The sequence below is a fragment of the Amblyomma mixtum genome, chromosome 3 (assembly GCF_055824585.1).
Source record: "Amblyomma mixtum isolate Tamu chromosome 3, ASM5582458v1, whole genome shotgun sequence".
Classification (NCBI taxonomy): domain Eukaryota; kingdom Metazoa; phylum Arthropoda; class Arachnida; order Ixodida; family Ixodidae; genus Amblyomma; species Amblyomma mixtum.
In genome coordinates this window covers 59,257,529-59,275,598 of record NC_143014.1, presented here as the reverse complement: position 1 = coordinate 59,275,598, position 18,070 = coordinate 59,257,529, and the positions used below count along the sequence as shown (strand labels likewise).

At 48.4% G+C, this 18,070-nt stretch overlaps 1 protein-coding gene and 1 long non-coding RNA gene across 3 annotated transcripts in view; one reads left to right on the top strand and one right to left on the bottom strand.

The window, feature by feature from the left end:
* The window catches only part of LOC149350334 (uncharacterized), a 183,446-nt gene that overhangs the window by 55,141 nt on the left and 110,235 nt on the right, over positions 1–18,070 (top strand). Inside the window, exon 2 of the long non-coding RNA XR_016290329.1 lies at positions 16,695–16,929. This is a non-coding gene — a long non-coding RNA (uncharacterized LOC149350334). The remainder of the gene's footprint in view (positions 1–16,694; positions 16,930–18,070) is intronic.
* The window catches only part of LOC149350335 (uncharacterized), a 165,326-nt gene that overhangs the window by 60,144 nt on the left and 87,112 nt on the right, over positions 1–18,070 (bottom strand). The window lies entirely within an intron of this gene.

The following is an 18,070-nucleotide window of genomic DNA, read 5'->3' as shown; positions in this document are numbered from 1 at the left end:
AGTTCTTCGCCGCGGAGGTCCAACAGGCTTAGGGTAAATACCAACCGAACAGGCCCGCGCTCGGCTCGTGACAGGAGCAAGATTATCGCTTCAGAGAGCAGCGTAAACAGTGCTCTGCTTGCAGCAGAGATACGAGAGCGGCTGCAGCGGCCGCCAGCCTTTGTTCTGCCGCGCTCCCCGCTGGGAAGGAAAGTCCGTTTCCAGCAACGCGATTACCACAACAATGAAATTACGACAGCGCGCTGCTCAGGATAGGCATTTGATAAAGTGAGTTCTGGTTAGCCGTAGCGCCGAGCAATCAGCCCCGAACATCTCGCGCCCGTCTATGCACACGTGACATCACCCGATCACGTTCCCTTTCCCGCGCAGCGGCAATGTAGGCAGTTGCCGACAAGAGCCCCTGGAGTTCGTTTTAGTGCTGCAACACTTCCCTTTGCAGAACTTAGCAAGATTTTAGCAGAACTAGAGTCATACAAAAGCATTGCGAAACATTTACTGTGCAACTCTGTCCTCACGCCTTAGTACAAATAGTATTACGAGAAATGAAATGCAGAAAACGAGTGGATAGCAGAGCGAAGAGCATTGCAAAAACACGTCCACCAGGAAGCTGCTGGCAAAATACGAACTGTGGACCTTTTCACATTAGCCTTTTTTCGAGAGCAGCCTTATTACCACTGGGCTGTGACAGCAGCGTTCTGATTGGCCGATTTCAAACAGGCATGTACTGCGCATACGCACCACAGTCCGACACGCTCGCACGCTCAATCAAGCTGTGAATAGTGAAAAAGTCTATACTGCGAACGAAGTGATTTCGGCGGTTTTCGAGAACGGCCCGCCGTTCGCAGGAAACTATAGTCGCACGGTCAACTTGCATTGTCACGCCAATTAAATTTCGTTATTTAAGCGCTGCGCATCCCATGGCGTCAATTTAAATTTTATAAAGGCACGTGCGCAAGTTCGCTCGTTACTATAGTGTAGTTTATCAATAATCATTTATAAGAATTACTGACGCATTCGAGCGACTACTGCAAGGACTTTGCCTTTGGATCCGCGTTAACTTCGTAAACCCTGATATATGCTTTGCCACACTAGTTCGGAAGCCCATCTTAACTCGGCTACGTCCTGTGTCCTCTCCATGACCTTTCGGATGCATGCAGCCACTTCAAGGACCGCTTCGCTGCTAGGCAGCACCAAACCATATATATATATATATATATATATACCCCCGTACGCGTTTCAAAAAGTGTCTAGTTGCCGATCGCTCCGATGCCACAGATCCTTTCTTGAAGCAACAGTCCTGGCCTCCGCAAGGATAACGACGGTGCAGGCCCTTGTTCATAGACATCCTCGTCTCATTTGTTTTACTTGTTGCCTAATCTCACTGACTCCGATTACAAAAAGCCACAATGTAATAAGCAGCAAGCATGCCATCAAAGTTGGCGGCTTGCAGCGGAGCAGAGCAAGAGAGCAGGGACTTAAAATGATTTCCTTCATCCCCCGTTCGTCTCAGTGCTACACACACACGGGACCATCGTCCCGCACTTCGGCCTCGTCCCGTCTTTCCGCTGCCCAAACTTTGTCTCTGGGGGCTAGTGGTCGTTGTTACTCTCCGAAAGGACGGAAAATCACTTAGAACGCATCCTTATTGCCGGGGGCCAGCTTTCGTAGAAGTTTGGACCAAATTAGTTCAGGCCGTTTCGTGAAGTTTAACCGCCGCGAATTTTTAAGTTTAGATGAAATTGCGAAAAATCGACCTCAGGAAAAAGAAAAGCAGGAAGATCGTGCTGAGTGTTCTCGATTTTCCTCGCTTTCTCAATACAGCACGTGGACAAAAACACTGAAACAGCGACAATAATGAGATCTTTTCCTCGACATTGTTCTTCTTTAACGTTGCAGCATGATGAAGTGCGATGATACGCAAGCGCCAAGCCATCAATAACAAGCATGCGTTAACCCCACCTAGCTTTATATAAAGAAGTCTGCCCGCACTTGAATTTCAGCACACGCACAAGTCCCGGGAACAAAACAGTTCGAAGTACACCATCCGTTCTCCTCTGTCTCCCCTCGTCTGCTTCCTCAGGGCCTTCCGGACGAGGACTTCTCTATAACATGATTATGCGCAGACAGAGCAGTGACCTCGCCTGTAGGCCGTGGTTCTAGCGATACTTGTTTCGTTATATTTGCCCGCAGTGTTTCTGTAAATACCGGCTCCCCGTCCTTTTCTGAGATGCTTTGAGTATGATCCCTCCGCCGTAGAAACATGTGCGAGACTTCCTTGCACGCCACCACGGACAGACTCTTCAACCTACGCCTCCACGGCCGAAGTCTCGCCCACACACGTGTGTTCTAGCCCTCCCCGTCTGGGAGCCTCCGCTTCAGCGCCCTCTAAAGTCATTGCCGTTGGCGCCGAAGCACAGCTCTGCCATTACAGGCGTAAGACGAAGGAACGGTGTGTAGGCAGCACAGCGGATCGCAAATTCTCGTTTCCTTCGGTGTAAAGGCATCTGGAGGCGGTGTGGGCAGGAATTTCTCGCGCAAGAAAAGCATGAGTCGACAGGGACCGGTCGGCACTCGACTATTGATCTGGTAAAGCCGCTTGGAAACCGCAGCAGGACTGGGTATACGGTCGCCGCAGAAGACGGAGTTCGTGGGCGCGACGGGCGATCCGGAGCTCGAAGCATATGTTCGGCTTCAGTCGCTATCTGCAGTCGCCCTGTCTCCTCGCTCAGAGGAAACGACATCGACTCTTCTTCTGTGCTTAGCACTTCATAGTTTTCGAACAACGAAGATTTTGTGCCGCAGGTTACGCAGTAAACACGGTTTTGAACGTTACATCTTAGCGGCATAACGACAGCTCCGTAAAATCACAAGCGTTAACTGTGTCGTCAGTCGACATAAGATATACGTACAGTCTTTGTCAAAAGTTTAGAGCCCAGGGGGTTTGCTTCTAAGCCTCGCAGTGGGACTCCTGTAACATTCGTGGTAGTCCTACCCAATGGGGGAGGCAGGACCAGAAATCTTACCTTCAGCAAATTTGGAGCGCTGGAGATGCATTACGAACCAGACAGTGTGCTTCAGAAGCAAACCCCCTGGGCTCCAAACTTTTGACAAAGGCTGTACAAGTGCCGCCACAACGAAAACCTTTCTGGCTTATTTTGGCCTTTCTGTGAAATAAACGTACCAAAAGTGTCTAAATCCCTTGTCTATCGAGAAAGCGACATCTATACATAAAAAAAAAAAAAACGCGTGAGTGCTGGAACACTACACCTATAATATGGGCACCAAACGTGCGATTTTGGGTGTATATAAGTTATGCTAAACGACAGCTTTAGTTCATTTATTGTTCGGTGCAAAGCAATCTTGGGGCGGAAGAGATGGCAGAGGCAGAAGTCTGTAGAAGTCTGTTTTTGCATCAGTAACATATAAGAAGCACGAACGCGTGACAGGAAGTGAAAACACTGGCGAGCTTCTTCAAGGAAGACAGCGGACCGCAATGCCTTCCAGCGCCAATTCGCACTGGAATCAGCCGTATTTCCCTATTCGTCCGGGAATGAATAAACGACAAGTCTCCTGAGAAGAAGAAATTAAGGCAGCCAGAGCTTATGCCATAGGCTGTGAGCTTTTCCTTTTGCTACCGCCCGACTCCTATCAAAACCCTGCCAACGCGCGAGCGCACTTCTCCCGGAGTCCACTTAACGCGTTTCCCCAATGACCGAACTAATCAGGCAGTGTTGATTAAACCGTCGCTTTTGTTGTCAGAAATAAGCTTCTCGGTCAGGACGTCTGATGGACAGAAAAATAAATGAAAGTTTTTCTTATTCTTTCTATTTTTCCCTACATGGGTCAGCACGAAGGAGAGGAGAAATATATATATATATATATATATATATATATATATATATATATATAAAAACTGAAAGAAAAAAAGAAGGGCGAGTGAAATGGCGGATGGGGGGGGGGGGGGGGGGAATTTGTCGGCCCGGGCGCGCAGAGGGCGAAGAAGCAAAACACTTGACCAGCGCGGCCTTGCCGTCGCCGCCTATACGGATCCGTGGAGCGCGGCCTGCTGTCGCCCGTCTGCAGTGCGGAGCGCTTTGCTGTCGCTTGCTGGGCTTCCTTACTTTCTTTTTTGGGGTGAATCGGGCGGTCTCGCACCGCGCTCTCGGCACTCGAGCATCGCGGCCCCGCCAGCGGGCGCTATGAAAGAGGGCGGCCTGTTTTCCGAGCTGTCCACAACGTGAGCCGTGAGTCTGGAAATTACGGGCAACGCTCGAAGGGGTTTCCTTCGTGGCAGATAAGACATTTAATGCGTTGTCAAAACAACCCTGTAAAAGCCCCTTTCAAACGTCGGGCCCCTGCTTTCCAACTTGGAATTGTAAACAGGTCTAATCGAGTGGTCTTTTCGCTTTTCTCTCTTTTCGCTTGCGCTTAGCGCTCCCATCCTCGTCCGTTCGTTTTCTCTTTCACATTCCAAGGGCAGCGATAACGACATTGCACTGGCCTCTTTGTTCTCTTTCTTTTATCGCGGCGCGTTTATGAAACCCAGCTCCCAGCAAAAGCCGACAAGCGGCCATGGCGAGGGATTTCTTCAGAGCCAATTGCGGACAACTTTAGCTTGAGCCGGAGCGACCTTCGTCCGCTTCGGAACTTGGCGTTTTGTAACTGGGCTGAAAGAAATCTACGTAATGATGTCAGAAGCCTCCGAGGAAATTATTTTTGCTGGAACTGCGGCTCTCCCTTCGGGCACACGCCTTCCTAGAAAAGTTTGTGGGACACACTGAGTGGCGGTGGCCAGTGCTCGTAAAGGTCAATTTGAGCCGAGTGAGGCCGCGTGCCTAGAACAGCAGTTTAAAGGGCGCCAAGACGACGGAAGAAGAATTAGATCCGAAAAGAGATCGTGGGGGGGGGGGGGGGGGGGTTCTAACTTTCTAACTATTTTTTACTCATTCTTTTGCGTCTCTGCAATTCGTCAGCCTCGCCTTCCGCAGCGAAGGCGGCGAATGAAAATGCTTGGTTCTTATCAGCCATGACGTCGCATGTAATAGCTGCCAATGTCATAAGAGCAAAATAATGATGCAAAAATCTAGTATGTGTGCTCAGGGGCTGCACTTTCTAAGGATTCGTTTAGCGATTCGCTCTTCTACCTCTTCGCCATGAGTGAGTCAGCTCCGTCTTTCGTACCGGAGGAGGCAGATAACATTGCTTGCTAGCTTTCAGCATGGCCGTCAGAGGCGGTAGCGACGAGTGCCGGAAGGGTAACGTAATTAACCGAGCTAAGAATCGTCCAGAACTATGATCACTAGGTAGTTGCACACCAAACGCTCTTTGTTGCCTGCTGCACCGACGCGCACTAGGGAAACAAATATTCAGTGAGGTTTATACCTTATCTTCGCTTTTTTCATTACAGTTGAATACGACTACACCAAGACACCAGGATGGAATGGTTGGATGCGGTGGCCGTCAACAGGCATATATAGTGGGCACAGGTGGCACAGACCTGGACGATAATAGTCAAGTGTACAGTGTGCTGCATCCTCTTGAGGACGTAATTCGATTTATGATGACGGTGGGTGTGATGATGATAATGATGACGACAACACCAGCAGAGATTAGGATAAGTGGAGAGAGAAAATCCCCTCTTACAGGTTGCAGCCTCGGCTCCCGCCTATGACTAAGCCCACTGGTAGCCAGCTTCTCCTAGTGACACCCTGCATCTCTCTGTATTCGTCGACGCTCGAATCACTCTTTTCCTCACCGCTTCACCAACACTGTCCCCCCGTCCCTGCGTACAGCAGCAGGCTAGAGAAGTTTGGTTTGGTTTGGTTTGGTTTGGTTTATGGGGTTTAACGTCCCAAAGCGACTAAGGCTATGGGGGACCCCGTAGTGGAGGGCTCCGGAAATTTCGACCACCTGGGTTTCTTTAACGTGCACTGACATCGCACAGTACACGGGCCTCTAGAATTTCTCCTCCAAAGAAATTCAACAGCCGCAGCCGGGATCGAACCCGCGTCTTTCGGGTCAGCAGCCGAGCACCATAACCACTGAGCCACCGCGGCGGCTGCTAGAGAAGTATATATGCCTTAGGCAAGCATTTAAGCCTTTTATTTAGCGAATCAAACCACTCCTCTCCTCGAACTGTAAGCATATCTTTATGCTTCGAACGAAGAGAAAGAAAACACAAGGGACCATAGCCCGCAGGGGAGCTGCATAAACACGAGCTCACAGACGTTTTTGCTGTGCGCAATCCAAACTACGGTGTCCCAGAGAAAGCCGCGGTTTTTGACGACGAGCAAGAAAAAGTTTCTCATAAAAATATGTGCCACAGATTACTTTTTTTCTTTCTTTTGCCTGCATGTGCACCCAGCGGTAATAAGAAAAGTGTGATGAGAAAAGTTTTTTCGAAAGAATGCTGAATCCAGGGATGCGGAGCTTCGGCCGTATTTCTTATGGGCACACAGTTGGCAGTATCAGTGTATGATAGGGCCGGAAGAGGCTGAGCGTCGAAAAAGAAAAAAGAAATATCCCGATTTCTTCGCACGGACACGAACGCTTACAGGCTACATCATCCGTGATGTCCACCAGCAGTTTTCTGCGTAATGAAGTAGTCGGAGCACTTGCGCCTTGGCTATGCTCGAGCAGACAGCGCCAATTTCACTGCGGAGCGCAGAGCGCTGCCGCCAATTTACAGATTTTGGATGTGGTGGCTTTCTTGTCACTTCGGACTCTCCACTGGCATATGCGAATGGTCAGCACAATTCAAGCTGTTGCTCTCGTAATTTTAAAATATTCTACTCGTTGTCGGAAGTCACCTTCGGTGGTGCGAGCCAGTTGACTCTCCTTGCAAAGTAATGAGCGGTGGTCGTTTTCGTGAACGATAATATGCAATGTTTTCTGAGCTGCATGCCTGTTTTCCTCATTGCAATCCAGGTATTGTGGCTGCTCAAAAGGAAATAGAAAGATATTAATACATTTTTTTGCGCAAGGGAGATGGAAGAGAAACGAAACGATAGGCCATAATATGGGACATGTTTTTGTGTAAAGTAACAGCTCATGCCGAAACCACTTCTCAGTACTAACTCGCATTGCATTCTGCCGTATCCATTCTGTCTTGCACGCATACGTGAACGCACGCTCAAAGGCGTAGTATCTGCATATAATGAATCGAGTGTGAGAACGGAGCCTCTTTCGATCGAATACCGATTCACATTCGCCACTCCTTTTGTACAGTTCGACCAAGTTACCGGGAAGTCAAGTCCTCGATCAGGTGTAGTAACACGAGAATTATTACCTCCGTTCACTTCGCTCAGCCTATGCGTGTGCATGGAGAATGCGTTTTCTTATGCGTGCGTACATGAGCTACTGCTGCTATAGGTATACAACGCCCGTTGTATGACTTGCTGGGCGGGCTCAAGGTATAAAGCTGAGATGCAGAGTGACAGTTCCACCAGTGGATCCGGGCAACACAGCTACATGGCCAGGACCAGGGTCCTTTGATTGGTTTACTGGTCATGAAACGTACGTCCCCCTCGCACTTTCATACAGGGACAGATAAAGCCACTACGAGAGGCGCCAGCGTCGACTGGGGAGGCATATATGGGAGTAAAAACGTAATAAGCTCTACTCTAGCTGACTCCCTTATATAAAAGGGAGTGCGCTGAAGGACACCTTACCCCCTTTTTACTCCTTTCTGTTCGAAGTGCAATTAGAAAAATTGGGGTCATAGCAATGTATTTGGGGTCAATTACGTATAGCAATTGTAGTCATAGCAAATTGGATAATATTGTTATTTATTTATTTTTCAAAAAGAAAGACGCTATTTACGAACAACTTTTACGCTTTCTGAGGGTTCTTGCTCGTGTTCTGCAGGGAAGCGGGAAGTCTGATCTCGGAGGCTGTGTGTATGTGTGTATGACCCAAACAAGGGCCGCTTAAAAAGCTTTTTTTTTTTCCTATCTTTCTCTCTCTCGACAAGCCCACGGTGCACAACCTTCTTTCGTGTTGTCTAAATAAACTTGCTTTTCAAGAACGGCGGACAGGCCAGATGTCGCTGTTCAACTCATGGTAAGGCATGCTCGAAAATGTTTCTTTTGTTCTCCCCTTCGTCCTTCTTCAATACCTCAATGGACAGTTTTATTTTTATTTTTTTTCGAACGTTAAATCACTTTCGCCGCGACACTGCCCGCCCGCCTAATGTGGGCACAGGCAATTTTTAAACCTAAAACACACATGCACTTTGTGTGTTTCATGACGTAGCAGGTGTCGACACGGTTCCCGGGATGCCATTTCGTGCGCCTGTAAAGGGCCTATACGTGTACGCTGAGCGTGTAGTCCTAACTCGACTGAGGGCGAACGACATACGCCGGTATAACAGTTCGAGAAAAGATAAGGAAGAAAAGAAAGCAGCTGAAAAAAATATCTATTTTCTATCTTCGTTCGCTTTGGTCCGACTAAAGGACAACAAAAACGCTGCTAGACGAGATTTATTAGTGCGAGAGTACTAATCCCGAGGCTCAGAGCCTAGCAAAATCGAACCTTGCCGATTGCCTGTCCTATAATCCCCCTCTCCACTTGTAGGGAAGGGGAGGGGGAGGCCGGAAGGTGGCAGCCACGGGAAGAACCGGAGCGAAGAAACGACTTTGTAAAATCGATAATGGCTAATAATACCGCAAAAGGCCCAGCAAAAATAAAAATGACTAAGAATGACTCAGCAAAACTGAAAATGACTAAGCATGACTTGGCGAGTATGAAAATGACTACGAATGACTCTGCAAAGAGCTCAGCAAAGTTGAGCGCAGAACAATTTACGAGCAAAGAAATACATGGAAGAAAATATGAAGAGAAAATAAGAAGTAGAAGAAAAATCAAATTCAAGGAGAAGAGCTATGCTAACGCAATGCCGTCACTCGGGGTACTACGTACGGGGTGGGTACAAAAAATCAAATTGAACAAGTGTTAAGTTATGAAGTGGTCGATAACGGCTTCGGCGAATGTATCCAGGATGGGCACGTGGTGGTAGAGATGCCATGGAGAGGCAGTTGCAGTCTACAGAAACATGGTGAAAAAAAAAAAATATTGCGCCTCTCCCGTAACCAAGAGTAGAGTAAGCATGAAATGTTTACTGGCCTAACACAGGCTCCATTGCTCGGCTTAAGCAGCTGTGACGGTGGCGGCATTGAAATCCAGGACGATGCAGAAGCGTACGCGGACACGACGAGACGCAGGCCTGACAAGAATGTATATGCAGCGCGTTCGAATACTCCGCGAGCGTGTATACATCTGCCAGCCAGAGGGGGAAAGGGCTTGAAGGCCAAGCGGCCGGTCTTTTACGTGCGTGAGTGTGGGACCGCAGCGCCATCCCTGGGGAGGGAGCGAAAGTTTTCCGCCGAAAGCCCTTCTCGCCCTCTTTCTCTAAGCGGCCTTCTCTCAAAGCCCCTAACAGATCACGTATGACAACGAAGTGCATTGTGGCATGTATGTGCTTTTTCCACGCGTTATTAGAAATCGGAAATTATAATTCCGTGCATTATCAAATGCACAGCTCGACTGATATCTTGATAAACATTGACAAGACACTGGCAGCAGTTATTTTTTGTGACTCATTTGGAGATCAACCGGCGCTTGTATGCCGGTCCCGTAGGAGGGCTTAGAGAGTCTCGTTGAATCTCGTTAAATCTCGTACGGTGCCCGGATGTTCTCGTTTCAGTGCCCGGATGATGGCTCTCGGTCTCGGCGTGACTTCACCACAATGCCGACAACGGGAGCTAAAAGCATTTCATGCTTAAAAAAAAAAAAGAAGCGGAACAGGTAACAGTACGGGAACGTAGGCGAAACACTTAAGGATAATTAAGCGCCCCCTTAGTTTTTTTTCTATTTTTCTTCTTTTTCTCTGACAGGAGCTCCGTAATACGCAGCGCACATCGGGCACTGGAGCAGTGAACCTCATGTACTGCACCATCTACTCCAGCATCCCGAGCAAAGTATTCCAACGAAGGCGCTGGAGCCACGCGTTTCGGTTTCGTTTCTCCGCTTTGCAGACGGCTCACTGCAATCACCTCTGTCCCCCGTGACAAGAGTGGGCGGCGTACTAGATAATCAAAAGCACAGACGGAGGTTGTATACGACAAAACGCGATTAGCTTCAGCATACGGTCGACAGCATGCGGTGCGCGATGCCGCTATGTTGCTGTGTGGCTGTCGCTTAAACTCTCCGGGCCCTGTCCGTTAAGAAGAAAGCAGACACTTGTGAATGCAGTTCCGTATATTCGATTTGTCCCGAATATTCGTGTCGTTTAGATTATTCAAAATTCACTGAGAACAGAGCTTTCGAATCGAATAAGAATTAACCTTACGAACGAAAAGTTACGAAAAATTAATAAAAACGTTATGAGCGCTATACATTCGCCGTCAAGAGCGACCAACTCGCCCAAACAGTTACCCTGATCGATATACTCGAAATTCGGATTAGAAATTTCGATACCTGATTTGTTCATTTCTTACAGGCGAACGCCGACGAAACAATAACTACAGGGCGGTTCGAGCCTTACGCTTAAACCGGGTCACCCGTCGCGCACTGGTCAAGACTCAAAGCGGCTTGTCCTGTAGCAGTCCGCAGCAGACTCCATTTCCCCGTGACGCCACCGACAGGCGTCGCCGCGACGGACACGCGTGTCCGAGCGCCAGCATGCAGAGAGCCGCTTGCTCTCCTTCGCAGTCGACATGTTTGAATGCGGATCATTAGCATACGCCCGAAATTCACGAGACCGCTCCTGGCCGACCGAGACCAGCCGCCTCCTCTTTTCCTATTGTTTCAGTCAGCTCGGTGAAGAATGCGACAGGCCTGCAGCGTCCCTTCTCTCCGCGCGCTGCATGCAGCCTATACGCCGAATAACGCGGAGAATAAGGAGGAAATAGGGAGGAGGGAACGCCGCGGCACAAGCGCGGGGTAATCACGAGATCTCTGGATGAGCTGATGAGCTTTGAGCCGGGATAATGAAAGACGGAGCGAATTTGGCGTCGTTTTTGTTGCCTTCCCACGGATTCATCTGCGAGTGGGCGCTGTTACGCATGCGTAAGAAGAGATCCCAGACGGGCTGACTTTAAGCCGAATATCCCACCCCTCCCTATTGAGCTCCGTTGGCGAAGCTTGCAAAGATTGAATCCGGGGCTGATTTCCATGCGGCCCGCAAGAAGGGGAAAACCTGATTCGCATAATCCGTCGATTCCTGCTTTTATGCGTTATGCACAAAGGCGGAAGCCACGAAGACTTCTTAACTTGACCTTTTTTTAATATCATATTTACATTCACGCGCTCGGAGTCCAGTTCATTTTCAATGGTGACAATAAGTTGATATGCACCTGACTATACCGTATGTGTTACTTTGCGTGCATTGCGAAACAAAGCATGCGACAGACGGTCTGGTCGGGCAATTCATAACAAAGACGTGTGTATATAAGTGTATTCCGAACAGTTCGCCGCTTGATGCCGTGGGAAGCAATGCCTTCAATCTCTTAAGCTGCTCAAAGGAAGAGCCCAGGAAACGAAGTACTCTGAGAGAGAGCGCTCTTTATTGAAACGTCTGTGCCGCAAAATATCGCGAGCGAAATGTCGCTTCAAGTGTTCTTGTATGACAGCACAGCACTTTTGCAGGCTGAGTTCCGGTACGTTGCTCACGCGATTAGCTACTGATCGCGAGCTCGTGGTTTCAACGCCTGGACGGCACAGCCTAAATTTTATTATAGTGAATTGCAAGGAACTCCGTGAACTGAAAGCCCTTTCTTGTCCTGAAGGACTGTATTGCTGTAAATTGTTAAAAGCTCCTTGGTGCGTTGCGCCTGAAACGGCACTGTACCAACCGTCTTCGAGGATAGCGTCGTACGAGCCAATTATCACGAAGCGTTTGGTGCTCTCTCAGTACTTCAAGGCACCACGTGACTCCTAGTAACAACAGGTGCTTAGCGTTTACCGCTGGTCCATAGAGGGAGCGAGATCGAACCGGAAGACAACAAAGACGACAAAGAAATGTCTCCATGCGGGCGCATGATAAGCACCCTATTGATTCGGAATAGTGTATAACTTCACAACAGCTGCCATTAAAGGAACAGACGTCGTTAAATATGTTCACCGAACGGAACGTGTAACGGGCCGTACCCACTTTTTGAAAGATGTGTCAGATTAATGGCTCGTATTATACGGTCACTAAGTCGGCCGCTGTAGCGACGTATTGCCGCTATTATCCGACGCTGCACTTTGCACACCCCGAATCGAAATCGACTCCCCCCTGTACGCCTCATTTAACTGATGTCGGTGGAAGATGGCTGAGGAAACAAAGAAAAGTGTGCCCAGACCAAATATACGGTCTCCTTCGTGCCAACTGGGCACTGCGTGCAGTTACTGCGGAGAAATAAATAGGGAGCGCCCCAACTCGTTTAACCGTAATTACCCTTCAGGCAGAGCAACGGCGAGCGCTTTCTGCTGCCGAAGCTGAGAACATCCTGCCTGCTGTGGCTGTATTTCGAAAGGGCACTTCTGCCCTTTGGAAATCCCCACCCCTCCTTTCAACTCTCCCCTCGGCGAGCATTAGGCAATGCCAGGTGGCCGAAATGCATCCGTGGAGCCGCATCACAGTGTCTTTCATAACCGCTGCAGTTGCTCAGAGACCCTACGCGAACAGCAGTCTCCTCTTGTCAGTTTATTCTACTTTTCCCCCAGTTTGAATGTCGCCAGCTGTGCATTCCCGTTCCAATTAAAATTTTTGTGCCAGTGGGCAGCCTGGCATAGTCCCACGCAAAAAGCTCTCATTCTTGGGGATGAGCTTTAAATAGGCCCATAAATGTACACCGTGCCAAAGGGTCACATTTCGTGCAGTTTCTTTCTTTTTCCTGTTCGCTTTTTTTTTTCCTTTTGACGACGGCCATACCGCCTTTTATACGTGGGCCGACAAACATTGTTGCTAGCTTTCAATCCTGGCGTCACAGACGGAAGCTGACAGCGAAAAACCAGCAAATAATAAAGCGGGTAAATGAATCGTTGCGAAATGCGGCCCTCCCAGCACGTTTTCCGCCAGACAAGTGAATGCCATCCTTTTCTCGGAGAAATTTGGAACGCCCAGAAAGTAGCGCAATCGTTCGGTTCCTGCCGCTGCTTCCATCTCCCTACTGTAGAACGAGGGAAGTGGTCTGGGCTAGCTTGTGATGGACCATTTCGAGGCATTAATAGCGCTCGATGGAGACTCAGGGCGGAGAGAAGCTGACACGGGAAAGTGGTTACTCTGAACTCACGTTTACTGGGCGGCCAGGGGTTGGCGTATGTAGGTGGCCGCCCAGTGAAGTCTAGTTGAAAGAAGCGCAAACTATAAGCGCTTGGTTGTGTCTCTTTCTTCCCCTTGTCTTTTTGTGCGCTGTTAATGGCCTGAAAATGCAGAACGGTCGGCTGACTATTTTTAAGCGTCGAGGGCACAAATTCACAAGCGGCATTGCATTTCCCCACGTGCCTCCCACTATCGTGCGCACAGCGCCGACAGCTTCGCAAACGAGTCACTTCTGCCGAGCGCACCTCTTTGCGTCTCTTTATCGCGATGCGTTAGAACCATATTTACCCCTTGGTGCGCTGAATGAGTCCTGCCTTTTACGCCCGCGACGGCCTAAATGACAGCAAACAAATGCGCTTCTCGACAGTCCTTGCAGGGGAGAAAGAAAGGGCAACAAAAGAAAGTCGGCTTCCCGCGAGCCCTCCTCCCTCCCCTGTCTGTCTCTCCCGGCGGGAGCCATGGAGGCCGCCGAAGGCGATGCCAGCCGGCGCGAACGGGGAGCGCGGCATTAAGGGCCTTGACATCCCCGCTGTAGCGACAGCCCTCATGTGTCGTTTCGCTAGATGTAAGGGTCCAAGAAAGAATGGACGAGAACGGAAAAGAAAAAAAAAACAAAAGGGAGAAAGGGGATAGGAGTCAAGACACGAGGGAAAGGAAACCGGGCGTCGATACACGTGGCTGGCGCCTTACGCTGACAGGCTTCGCGTTCCCGTGTCGCTTGTCTCATACCCGCCGCGCCCTTTTTCACCCGAACGTCCCGGCCGCTTTGCGCAGCCTTCACCTTTGTCGCGCACTCCAGCAGGTCGCGTAGTGAGCTGATCTAATTTCGCTTTCTTTTTCTTCAATCCCGTTTTGTAACACGGCGAACAGGAAATGGGCTTTCGCTTGATTGGCCATGGCCGACATTTTTTGTTGCGTGTTCAGCCGAAAAGGAGAACAAAAGTAAAAATAATTATAGAAGACTTAGGAAGTGAGGTGCATAGCACTGGCAGTATTCGCCGGCTGAGTTTTGCCACAATTTATTTTTTCTTATTACGCCTTGCGAGGTCGACTTACTCGTCAACAGACAAAAAGGCGACGTGCCAACGCTCCTTTTGCATGCACAGATGTTCTCTTCTCTCTGGGGTTGTAATCAACAATACACGCAAAACAAAAAAAATGAGTTGGGTTCGTTTTAGAGCGAAAGCTCTACTTCCCGACCAAACCTGCAAAAGCAGCTTCATCGCTGAAGCCTGACCTTGGATAAATAAATAGATATTGCTGCGACTGGGTTTCGAGCCGGCGGCGGCGCGAACGGATCATCTTCGCTGGCCTGTGCACGAGAGCACTATGCTATCGCCGCGCTTCCTTTTTTCCAACATGGTAATTATTACAACGATGCAATGTTTTATGTACATGAGCTATCTGCAAATATTAAGAAAACAGTGGCAAATCAACACACCTAAGCAACGAGGCACAAGAAAACAATTAATGCAGAGCACATAGCTAATACATCAGAACGCAACACATCTAAGCAACAAAGGGCTAGAAAAAAGGCAGCCGATCATGCCCCCTGTTAAACTGCAACATACTCTCGCGATGTGCAGTGCAAGTCGTCTTGATCAACCAACATTACTGTCGAACTGGTATCGTCGCCAGATGTGCTGACGATCCAGCAAAGCAAAACCATGAGCCAACCAGGTTAAACACATGCTTTCGCACCTCTTCTCGATTTAACTGCTTTTTTTTTTTGCTAATTTACCTTACGAAAAATTAATTGTCGCAGAGAAGCAAGTGCAGCGGATGCTCTGATATTATCGAAAACCTGCCCTCCCATTGCACTATACGGACTCCTCATAGTGGAAGTCAAAAACTCAAGATTTCCCTCCCTACTCTTCGGGGACAAGGAAGTGACAGCGAGTGCTGTGCCTCGGCATCTTCCCGAGTGGCAACAGTGGACAACAAGTGTTTTAGCCCGTACGGATTGGAAACAAAAAGTCTTGCTTGCGTTAATAAAACGTACTGCGAAAAGTGGCTTCAAGATTTCATGCACTTTTCGCTGGAGAACTCGCCCTCCAGGCGGCAAAAACACAAACTTCCTGCGGGCTATGGCATCACCGTTGACGTGTCCTTTATAGCTCCGATCACCACCTCGTTGTGTGATCTATTCAGCGTAGTGTAAAACGGAAAGTTCAAGTTATTAAACATAAAAGGCACTGAGTTAAATAGATTGCGCTGTACACCGTAGTGCCCACTGTCTCTTGTCGGAACTACCCATTCGGCCCGCCCGAAATGCCTGGGAGAGGTTTATGCAACTGCAGGTTTTATCGTAATCTCAGTTAAAACTAAATATAACCCAAGCGCCATTAAGTTGGATTCGAGTAGTGAACATTCTATGACAAATGCCAGTGACTCAACTCTCATATGCTGGTAATCTTATTAGTGCGTTCGAAACAGTTATACAAGTTTTGTGGAAAGTTCATGTCGGCAACTTGCACGCAGAAGGCTTGATAACGTGCAGAAACTTTTTTCTTTTCTTTACGATCTGGTTATAAAACATCGTTATTAACCGATGACAAAAGGTCACTCACTCATTAGTTCTTCCACAGTAGGGTGGCGTGACGTGACACAGTTTTCTCGATTGCCAACTGATGCCGCTTCAGGTTTGACCCCTCACTTTCGCCCACATGTTATCTAAGTGCCACTAAGTTTACGTCACGTAGATTATATACCACAAACGCCGCAGATGCAATCCTTACATGCCGGTGAACTTATTCCATGCGCCTGAAGCAGTTACACAAGATTATTGGGAAATCCATATCGGTAACGTGCGTCGCAAATGGCATCATACATGCCCATTTCTAAGATGTGCTTATAATACGTCGCTATCAACCGATTACATAAAGTTCAATCGCAACATAATTGTTTCATAGAGGGGCCACGGGACAGATTTCAATGGACTGTTCAGTTGAAGTTGAGGTTGATTTACTTTTTTTTTTTTACAAGAGAGAAGGTGGCTTGGGCAAAAGGTGCGTGAATCGCAGCTTCACAAGGCCCGAGCTCCAAGTTGGCAGTCACCACCGACTGTGAGTGATGCGGCGATCTCCACGTGTCCTTGGTTGGGCATTATTAATTGTTCGGCATCGCTGCACAGCTAGGTGAACCTTGCAAGTTATTGTGCTGACCTGTGAGCACAGTGAAATAACTGCCTATCAAACGCGTTTCTGTGAGCGTTTTTTTTTTTTTTTAGAAGGGGGGGGGGGGGTCAAATGGCATAAAACTCTGTTTCACCACGGTGCATTTCTCGGGCGTTACTCACATGGAAGTCAAATTAAAAGGTTCTCAAGAAGTGCATGTCGGCTGGCCTTCTCTCAGCATAAGGCTAAATCCGCTCCTGTTCTTCATGCAGTTCCTTATTGACTCGACAGTGACGGTCGGCGCTATTCAAGATGTAGCGCGCCCGGTTATCATCGCACCCGCCCCAGCTCAAGATTGCGCATATCACCAGCAGCACTATATTGTTCCCTGGGCGTCACCACACCGAGGATCATCGACAGCTATAAAGAGCCCGCCTTGGCTACGACAGTTAAGTGGGCTGGCCTCCTGGCAACATGAGGCTAAATTCGTTCCTGTTCTTCATGCAGGTAGGTAACGTTGCTTGTACTGTGAAATCAAACAATCAATGTTTTTTTTCCAGCTGACGTGCCCACGCAGCCTTTGCATGCTATGCTTGAGTGTTCGCCATCTTGCTCAATCTCTGCTGATGTTGTGTGGGGACGTAGAACCGAACCCTGGCCACACGACAGAGGAATTGCTCACTCATTTACTTGACGGACAGAAAAGCATCCAAAGCAGACTCGATGAGATTGAATCCAAGCTTAAAGTTGTTGAGGCCGCCACATCAGCTATATATTACGGAAGTTAATGTAGAAGTGTTTAAGCTGGAAAAAAACCGTCCGAATTATTGGAAATAGGCTAACAGGACAAGAAGACCGATCGAGGCTAAAAACAACATTATTGTGTTTGGCATGCTAGAGGAGGAAGGTGAAACGGCAGACGATCTGACGGAAAAAGTGGTAAACGACCTCTTCGGAAATACTCTTGGTGCGGCTATTTCCTCGGCTGAACGCACACAGAATAGGCCTCCAGCAGCTCAATAAACAGCGACTCACAATTATAAAGCTGACTGACCACCATGAAAAGATGGCCATATTGAAGAACTGCCGTAAGCTTAAAGGGGAAGATGTTTCAATTTCAGGAGATTTCTCAGCCCCAACCGGACTAAAACGTCAGAAGCTACTGCAGAGCACATCAGAATTCTGAAAAAAAAAAATGGCGGCAAAGCCAAGTTGATCTATGACAAAATTAAAATTGATGGAAAACTTCGAATGGGATGATACGGAAAATAAAAGGGTTTCTGTTAGAAAGACCGGCGAAAGCCCTGAGCTATGAACTGAAACCTTTAACAAAAAGCGCTCTGTTGCCTGAACATTAATCCACGAAGCACTGTGAATTAGTCTGAAGACTTGGAAAGCATTACCCTGGCGTACAAGCAACACACAGTGATGATAAACGAGGCTTGGCTTCATAGAGAAATCAGCAACCCATGTGCTTCTTGTTGCGCGTTTTTTTCCTTCTTTTTCGTTCATTTTCTTCACTGTACCGCCCACAGGCCTTCCCTGAAGGCTGGCAGTATTGATGAAATAAATAAATAAAAATAAATAAATTAAACTATCTCTGCGAATGAGACAGATTAGTACGTCACCGCTGAAGCCCCTCGACAAA